At 41.4% G+C, this 7,962-nt stretch overlaps 1 long non-coding RNA gene across 6 annotated transcripts in view; it reads right to left on the bottom strand.

Annotated features, from left to right (window-relative positions):
* LOC104851816 overlaps window positions 1-7,962 on the bottom strand; it is a 22,964-nt gene that overhangs the window by 9,954 nt on the left and 5,048 nt on the right. For all 6 annotated transcript variants that reach the window (XR_002024872.2, XR_002024870.2, XR_002024873.2 and 3 more), the window contains one exon: window positions 897-1,129. This is a non-coding gene — a long non-coding RNA (uncharacterized LOC104851816). The remainder of the gene's footprint in view (window positions 1-896; window positions 1,130-7,962) is intronic.

Genomic DNA, 7,962 nt, shown 5'->3' with positions numbered 1-7,962 from the left:
AAAAAAAAAAAAAAAAAGAAATACGTATATTAGAAAAACAAAAACATTTCATCTTGGGACTCTTGAAGGTTGAAGCAATAGTATTGCAGGTTCAAGCCCACCCTGGGCAACTTAGAGACTTAACAAATTCTGATCTCAAAATTTAAAAAAATTAAAAGAGGGCTGGGAATGTTGCTTAGTGTGATGGCCCTGGGTTCAGTCCTCAGGCCTCTTCCCCCAAAAACTGATGGCATTGGGAGGGAATTCAAATCTGTGGGGATATAACTGGTTAAGAAACAGCAAATATAATGTTATTGGTCATTTCAAGAAAAACCTTTTGGTTCAATTAAATCTTTCTCCCTTCTTGGTTTATTTCTAATTTTATCCTATTATTTCATTTTTCTTTTTAATTTGAGCTTCATATGCTTTACCTTTTATTGTTTCCCCAGGTGAAAACTTAGGTCAACTGCTTTAGACTTTTTCTCTCTTCTGATGACAATTGTTGTTATAAATTGTCCTCATTAGCCGCACCCTACATATGTTAATAAGTTTTTACTTCGTTCACTTCAAATTATTTTCTAATTTCCCTTTTGATTTTTCTCTGATCCATACATTACTTAGAAGTATGTATGTTATCTCTGTTACCAATGGGATTGTCCAGATATAGCCTCTTTAAAATATTGGTTTCTATCCTAACTCCATATGAGAATATGCTTTATATAACTGGGGCCCATTTATATTTACTGAGAGCTGTGCCATAGAGTGGAATATGGCTTCCTTTGGAATGGGTTCTGTGGGCCTTGGAAAGGCATGCGTGTTCTGATACCCTTGGGAGAAGTATTCTCTAAATGTCAGCTGAATTGTGCTGGTTAATAATATCCCCTTTGTTTCTGGTTGCCTGTTTCCTCTTTTCCTACCTTCTTTTGGATCAAGCATCTTCTGTTACTCCATTTTACCTCTTGTTGGCTTCCTGGCTGTACTGCTGTTATCTCTGGGTGGTTGCTTTAGCATCATGACACACATCTTTAAATTGATGCAGAATCTCTCTTTGTGTGTTGGAAGCTTGGTCCCCAGTTGGTGCCATTGACAGACGGGACAATTTTTCCAAGGTGGAGGAAGAGGGAGAATTGAAGTTGCTGAGGATATTGCCCTGGGAAGGGAAAGGGAAGTTCACATGTGATCCTGGGTTAGTTCTCATGACCAGAAGTTATACATGATGGAGCCAGACTGCTCCTGTGCCTCTGGGATTGTGAGCTGGCAATGTGATCTCTCCCTCTCACACAGTCCCACCACTGTGATCCCAACCCTCCATGAGAGTCTCCCGGAGCTGAGTTGCTGCAGGGACCACATCCTTGGACCTCCAGAACTGGGAGCTAAATAATCCTCTTTCCCTGGAAGGACACAGCTTCGAAGACTTCTTTACAATAGCAGAAAGTGGAAGAATGGGCTTGAAAGGGATTTTTAAATAAAGATGTTGTATACAATGATTGCCCACATATTCATCACAATGGCCCTTCTCATTCATTCCTTTAATAAATACTGGCCATACTAAGTACCACCCAGCACGTGGAGCAACCGAGCTCTCATGGGCAAACACTTTGGATGGAAAAGAGTTTGTTGTTTTCTTAAAAATCTGAACACGCTTCTATATAGGATACAAGCATTCCACTCCTACAGTTTACACAAAAGAACTGCATATGTGTGTCTGCACAGAGACCAATACATGAGTGTCATAGTTAGAAACTGGAAAGAGCCCAAGTGTCCATCAACAGGTAGAATGGAAAAACAAACTGGTCATCCACGTAACAGACACCACTCACCACCAAGAAAACACAGTAGAAGCTGGCAGCAACAAAGGTACAGTGCGGAGTTATTTCCAGAAGGGCACCACTATACAGTTTCAACCTTGAGAAGTCCTAGGAAATGCAAACTAATCTATAATGGCGGAAAGAGGCTCCATGGCCTTTTGGAGATAGAGAAGGAAAGACAGGAATGGATTTCAGAGTAGCACAAGGAAACTCTTGGATAGCTAAATTCATTATCTCACTCGTGGTGATTTTTTATGGCTATACGTACGCCAAAATTCCTCAAAAGTTATACTTGAAATAGACCGGCTTTATTATAAGTTAATTAAACATCACAAAAGCTGTAAAAATGTATTGAGAGGGCTTAGAACAGGCTGGGTGTGGCAGAGATGATAAATGAACTTGAAAACACTGTAGAATTTATTCAAATTGTGATGATAGTATTTTAAAAATTGAAGAAAGCCTCAATAATTAGTGGGACAGTACCTGGCAGGTATTTTCAACCAAAGTTCCATAAGAAGGAGAGTGAGAATGAGGAGGAGACAGAAAACATATATGAAGGAACAATGGCCACAATTTTTATTAAATTTCCCAAAAGACTATATCCTCATGCTTGCTTTGGTGGCACATGAACAAAGACAAAACAAAATCAACAACAAAATACCTGTATCCTCCAAAGCTTAAACACGTAGAGTTAAAATAGAAAGAAAGCGACATCCTAATCAAATGCCTAAAAAACAAAAGAAAGATACAAAAAAGATATTCTAAAAGTATCCAGAGGGGACTGGGGCACTCAGTGGCAGAGAGCACTTGCCTGGCATGTGAGAGGCCCTGGTGCCATCCCCAGTGCCACATGCACACACATGTACACACAAACACACACATATATACACACATGCGCATATATATATATATATATATATATATACACACACACACACAAACATGCATACACTCAAAATTATCCGGAATAAAAATGATACACAACCACGGCACTGCTAGCTGCCTTAACAGAGACACGGGGCAACAGGAAACATGGAGTTGCTTGTGATCACTGTACCAACATCACAGACTACACCGCAAGACTGAGACCACCAAGCTGTCATCAAGCAGTACAATCTTAGGGACCACAGGCGGGTGTGAACTGTTGGTGACCTAAATGTCATTCCATAGTGCAGGGCTGGACATCTCTAAAAATGCTGGAAGAAAAAAAAACCTGTCAAACTATAGTATATGCCCTCCAAAAATACAAGAAATAAAGGCATTTTCAGACATAGAGTTTACTGCCAGCAGAGTCACACAAGACACACACACACACACACACACACACACACAGTTTTATTTTGTTTTGTTTTTTTTTATTCTGAGGGGAAATGATCTCAAGGCAGGAAAGAAGAACCTGGGAATGTTCATTATTTGGTTGTTGTTTTTGTTTTTTGGTACTGGGGATTGAACTCGGGACCTTGTGCTTGTGAGGCAGGTGCCAGAAACACTGAGTTAAATCCCCAGCCCCTAATGTTCATTATTTGGGAAAGATGAATAATGAGGTTTTCTTCATTTCTCTAAGAGACAAGCGCTTAAAGAAAAATATTTAAAACAGAGTAATTTATGTAGAAATAAAATATGTAGAAGAAGAGCCCAGAGGACGAGAGAGGAATAAATAGATTTATGCTACTATAGCTCTTGCGTTTTACACAGTAATTCAAGGTAACTGAGGAAAGTTAGCGCTGCTTACTGTAATTCTTAAAGTCATTGCCAAAATTAATACAAATGGATGTAGTTTGCATGCCAAAAGGGAGAGAAGTCATCATACTAAAAAATACTTGATTACCCCAAAAGAAACCTTAAATGGACACCAAACAAAGATGAGAAAAAGGAAGGCAAGTGAAAAATAGAAGCTTATACCCAACCACACCAACGATTACTTTAAGGGCCAGGGATTTAGCTCAGTGGTGCCTCCGCCTGTCTCACAAGTGCAAGATCCCAGTTAGATCCCCAGTACCAAAAAAAAGAGAATTACTTCAAATGGAAAACAAACACTCCAATTAAAGGATAACAGTTGTCAGACTGGATTAAAAAGCAGAAAAGTTAAAGCAAGGCCAAACTCTTTGCGTAACAAGGGAGAGCTTTCAATAAAATGAAGGAAATAGATCCGAAATTAAAATGACTACAAAACAATCTAACAGGAAAACACTAAGTACAGTGTAAAAAAGCTAGCAGAATGTAATATCAGACATATAGGGCTCAAGTCAAGTGGACTGCTAGAGAAAAAGGGGGCATCCTACAGAACAAAAGGGTAGAATAATTAGAGAAGAAATGATAGGAACATAAATCTGTGTATGTGAGAGCGCTTCAAAACAGGGGAAAAATATGAGAAAATGTAAAAATGGAATTAAAGTGTTTGTAGGGGGGGAGAGGAGGGGAGGGTGAAGGGAGGGTGGGGACAAGGGGAAAAAACGAGAACCAAGACCTGTCATGTAAAGGTACAAGATCCCAGTAATGAATGTAACTGTCCTGTCTACCTAGAATGTACCAATAAATTCAATAAAAACACAACAACAACAACAACAAAAAACCAGGGGGACCCAAAGGAAAAGGATTGAAAGGCAAAGTGGAGACACAAAGAACCCTGCTCAGGGAACTCAACTCACTTCTGTCGGTGTGGACAGAAGCTCACTGGGGCTGTGGCAGGGAAGGGAAGCTCTTGCCTTAGGGCCACCAAGAAACTCTGTGATCAAGACAAACAATATGTTTAAACATCAGAATTAATGTGAAAAATCCCAAGAACAAAACTTAGTATTTTATTTTAGGTACTGGGACTCAAACTTAGAACCTTGCGAGTGTGGCACTGCTAAGCTACATCCCCAGCCCCAAAACTCAGCATTTGAATAAAGACAGGATCAGGATTCCTAATGTTTGCTTTGGATTATGACATTTGGATTCAGCACATAATTACTGAACCTTCTGTATTTAAAATTTTGATATTTTATTCAGCACTTCTAAGAGCAATCCATGAGTTACAGAGCAAATCACAAAGGGAATTTGAAAATATTTTAAACAGAATAGTAACATACTAAAAATATGTGAAATGCTGGATTCAGTTCCCAGAACTGCTTCCCTGCCCCAAGTAATTTGAATTAGATGATATGGCTGTGAGTTTGAGGCCAGCCTGGGCCACATAGTGAGACACTTTCTCAAAATACCAAAAAAAAAACAAACAAAAAAAAGAATCAAAATAAATCATGTGGGATGTAGCCAAAAACCCTTCTTATAAGGAAATTTTTACCTTTAGGCACTTATATTATAAAAAGAATAAAGCTTTCAAATCAATGATCTAAGTTACATTGAAAAAACTGCAAGAAAAGGACAAGTTAAACTTTCTAGAAAGTTGATTATAAAGATGAGTAAAGAAATCAATGAAATAGAAAGAAAAAAAAAGATGAGCTTTGTGCTGTAATACGAGTAGTCTGTGAGGCTGAGGCAGGAGGATTGCAAGTTCAAGCCCAGCTTGAGCAATTTAGAAATTCAGTGAGATCCTGTCTCACAATAAAAAATGGCTGGGGTCATAGCTCAGTTCAAAGGTCCTGAGTTCAATCCCCAGAGCTGAAGGGGAAAAAAAAAGCAAACAAAAAGCAAAAATGGGCTGAGGATGTAGCTCAGTGTCACTGTGCCTGCCTGGCAAGTGCAAGGACCTGAGTTTGATTCCAGGCACACACGCACAGGCATACACACACACACGCAAAAACCAATAAGGAATAAGGCTAGAAGTTGTTTCTTTGAAAAGAAAGATTAGTAAAACATATAAATGTCCAGCTAAATTAAGTAACTAAAGACCAATCAACAGCACAACTTCTCAGTCCAGGAATGGAATAGGGAATATTTTACAGATGCTGCAGACATTAATGGATAACTTTGTGCAATAAATTTGACAGCAGAAATTAAACAGATCAGTTACTCAAAAAGTACAATCTGTTAAAACTGAGTGAGGAAGGAACAGAACATCAGAAGTTGGACTCCCTGCCCCTCTCCTGGCGAAATCTAGTAAATCAATATTGCTATTCATTCCTGTATTTTATAATTTTAAACTGTCTAATATCTGTTTATGCTTCTATCAGTTCTCAAGGGTGTATTGAGCATCTTCAGGGTTTCTGGCATTTTGTTAGATAAGAGGCATGTGACAGCAATTCCATTAATTAAATTAATTAAATGTTATGCTTTGTGCTCCTTCTTACCAAGACTTGGGCCTTGGATCCCTGGTGAGGGACACAGTTCATTGCTATGACATTGTTTCTATGGAGAAATCAGATTTGTTGACATTATGTCTTTGCATTGGTGTCAAGTTTATACACAAACTTGGGGAATTGTTTGTATTCTGTGGAGGAGACAGAACCAGGCATGACATCACTTAGAAAAAAATTTTTTTTAACAAAAAGACTTTAAAAGTGGTAAAAATAAAATTCAAAACAGTGTCATTTATCTGAGAAATACATGTCTGTAGGAGCTGGTTCTTGCTGGGTGTCTGAACAAGAGGCTTCCAGCTAGGCGGGCTCCAGGGTCCCCACAACCCTTCCTGCTAACCCTCCATTCCACCCATATCTGGCGCAGAATCCATTCACATCCGGTACATTATCCATTCACGTCAACCCGACAAGCACGGTGAAAGTTTAGCGGAGGGATCTTTCTGTAGAAAGAACCAGGTCTATCTCTTCCGCTCTGCTTGTGCTTTTCCCCTGTAGGCCTCACTCCTTCTCTCGTTGGATCTTCACAGTCACCTATGAGACCCCAGGGTAAGAATCGTAAGCCCATTTTACAGAGGGAAGAACTGTCCAGCAGAGGGAAGCAGCAGCTTGAACAAGGGGGCAGCAACTGGCAGAGCTGGGCCTTGAGTCCTTCCCCAGTGCTTGTCTTCTACCCCATTGGGTTACACAGGATCCAGCTGTTCCCCTCTAATGGGCAGAAGGATGCAGGTGGTTTAGCTGGGGTTTTTTTGTTTTGTTTTTTTGGCTGTATAATTGACGCTTGTAAATATCTCCGGAGACGGGTGAGGCCAGTAAAATATTAAACAAATGAGCATTCTCAGAATCTGTAGGCCATTTCCTGGAGTTAAGACCAAGTGGGCATGAGGCCAGAGGCTTCATCTGTTGCAGAGAAGCCCAAAGCCACCCTCGGGGACAGGTAAGCTCTTCTGCATCAGCCTCTGGCCTCCTCTCCAGATCTGTGACACCCGAATGATGTTAAGGCTAGAGCACCGTCTCCCGGGGTGTCACAGCGAGGCACAGGGTGTCACAGGAGCTGGAAGGCAGCTGTAGAAAGGGGGCCCAGCCCCAGCCTGGAGCGCAGAAGAGGGCCTGGGAACTGCGACTGCTGTGCTGTACTGTCCCCTCCAGCTCCTGCTTCCAGTGTCTCCAGAGCTGCTTCCCTGGGCTGTGCCAAAAGCACCAGGGACACACACTGCTAGACACCTCCTTCCCCTCGGCTTCTCAGCCTGCCTTGTTCGTGGTAGCTTGGCTTTTTCTCCCCACCTGCATGAACCTTGCTTCTCTTCAGAGTTAGAAATGGGAGTGTCCTCCCGCAGTCTCTCCTGCTCTGAACCCCAATCCAGAGCAAGTTCCTGGCCTTTTGTACCTCCTGAGTCCCTCCTGGGACCTCTATCCCAAGTGCAGGGTCTCAGCGCCTGATGCCCCTCAGGGTCCTGCACATGTCTGTCAAAGGGTCTCTCTGCATCAAGTCTCACCCAGTGGGAGCCCCCAGTCCATTCTAGGAGGACCCCTAAACTGCCTTCAGCCTCCTCCCTCCAAAGAGGAGCCCTTAAGGACCATCCTGCCTCAGAAAACTCTTGGCTTATCTGCTAATGCTTAGTTTCTTCTGCTATTGATAGTCCTGTGGTCACAGTAGCCCTCTGATTTCATTTTAGTAAATAGGACATTCATCCAATATGAAAACCCAAAATCCGAACTTCATTCTGAGTTCAACCTTCTCCCCTCCCTTGGTGAGGGCCTGGTGTGGAAAGGAAGGGGCCAGGCAGTATCTTGACCCTGGGGAACTGTTCTGTACTTTTTGTCCCATTGTCACAGGAGTACGGTTACCCTGCTTCACTTCTGATGCCAAGGTCACTTCAAGGTCACTTCAAGCAGCCTCTTAAAGTCCTTTTTTTTTTTTTTTTTTTTTTTTTTTTTGT

This window comes from Fukomys damarensis, unplaced genomic scaffold (assembly GCF_012274545.1).
Source record: "Fukomys damarensis isolate Sample0158 unplaced genomic scaffold, DMR_v1.0_HiC HiC_scaffold_21, whole genome shotgun sequence".
NCBI classification, from domain to species: domain Eukaryota; kingdom Metazoa; phylum Chordata; class Mammalia; order Rodentia; family Bathyergidae; genus Fukomys; species Fukomys damarensis.
This window is presented reverse-complemented; position numbering and strand designations above follow the sequence as displayed.